Consider the following 1,868-nt stretch of genomic DNA (forward strand, 5'->3'; position numbering starts at 1 on the left):
ATAATGAAGGCATCAAAGGTGCAGAAAAATGCAGATGATGAGCAAAGAAATCAAAACATCAAATAAAAAAACTCCATAAATACATCCCCATTTTGTTTATAAAAGGGGATCCAGGATTAACTCTAAAAAAAATATACATACAAAGAAGGAGAAAGAAAGAAATTAGAGAGGACAGTAACATACAGAAAACAACACACAACAAACGCAAAGGTATTTTTTAGATAATAAATATGTTTCTTCATCTTCACTGTACAATAATTTTTTTAGTTCAAAAAGGGTTAGATTTTTTTCATTTGCAAAATCAAACATAATGGGAAAAACATAGAAAATATAAAATCAAATATTAGAACCTGTGACATGTTGCCGTTGTCAAAACCATCGACGTTGTGGTCGCTGTGGCCGCCATCCCCGTTGGCGTGGTGGCCGCCGTTTGCACCAAGGCCATCGTCGGCGTTGTGGTTGTCGTTACAGCTTTCTTGTTCCTCTTCTTTTTCCTTTTTTTTTTTAGTTGATGGATACATTCATATTTCCTCTTTCTTTCAAAATAGAGATTGGAACAAGGAAAGAGAAAGATGTTGCTTTGCTTTGAAAACCCATGCGGCTGCCCCTCCTTCTAACTAGGGTTTCATTTTGTTTGTTTTGGACCTCTTTTTTTAAGTTAGTTTGGGCTTGGGTTCTAAACAAAAAAAACAAGAATTTGTTCAAACTCAGCCCATTTAAAACTATTTATTTTTTACAAAAAAATGTTTAGATTTCCTTCATAACTAAATACTAATTTTATTATAAAAAATCCAGATAAATATTATGTTGAAGATTAATTAGATGTGAATTTTTTTGTCTTTTTAATTTTTGAGTTATTAGAACACAAGTAGTACAATTGGATAGTTCTAAAAATCTCTTTATTTATTTATTTATTTATTTATTTATTTATTTATTTTATTCTATTTATTTAGTCATTCATTTATTTATTTATGAACTAATCTAAAATCGACTTATTTAATAGATGTAACTCTTTTTAATCTTTAAGTTGTTAGGACACAAGTAGTACAACTTTATAGTTTTAAAACTCTTTTTATTTATTTATTTATTTATTTTATTTTAGTTTCTTTATTTTATTCTATTTATTTACTCATTTATTTATTTATTTTAATGAACTAATCTAAAATCGACTTATTTATTAGATGTAACTCTTTTTTAATCTTTGAGTTGTTATGACACAAGTGGTACAACTTGATAGCTCTAAAACTCTCTTTATTTTTTTTATTTATTTATTTTATTTTACTTATTTTATTCTATTTATTTATTCATTAATTTATTTACTTTAATTAACTAATTTAAAATCAATCTATTTATTAGATGTAACTCTTTTTTATCTTTGAGTTGTTAAAACACAAGTTGTACTACTTGGTGGTTTTGAAACTCAATTTAAAAATCAAGAGTAATAAAATATATTTTTTTAGAGGATTAAATTAGATGTGACATCTTCTTTATTCCTTGAGTTTTGGGACACAAATTGTACAACTTGATCGTCCTAACACTCATATTATAAAATATTTACTCAAATCAAACTCTTTTATTTTTTTCTATTTTTGTCAAAACATTTTTTTATCACAAAATAAATTTTCTTTAAAACACACTCAACACATCCGTATTTGTTTTAACTAAGAACTACGTAGCTTTGATTTCTCCATCGCACCGGGAGATACGTAGGAGCAAGATCACATTCTTGTCAAGCACATAAATAAAAATTTCTTTTTTTTGTCCTTTATTCGTCAAGTACATATTTATTTCAAAAAATCATATTTTAAATATAGTAATAATTGTTATTCATATTTAATAATAAAGAAAAATAAATATACTTAAGTTAG

The sequence above is a fragment of the Cicer arietinum genome, chromosome 4, assembly GCF_000331145.2.
Source record: "Cicer arietinum cultivar CDC Frontier isolate Library 1 chromosome 4, Cicar.CDCFrontier_v2.0, whole genome shotgun sequence".
Classification (NCBI taxonomy): Eukaryota; Viridiplantae; Streptophyta; class Magnoliopsida; order Fabales; family Fabaceae; genus Cicer; species Cicer arietinum.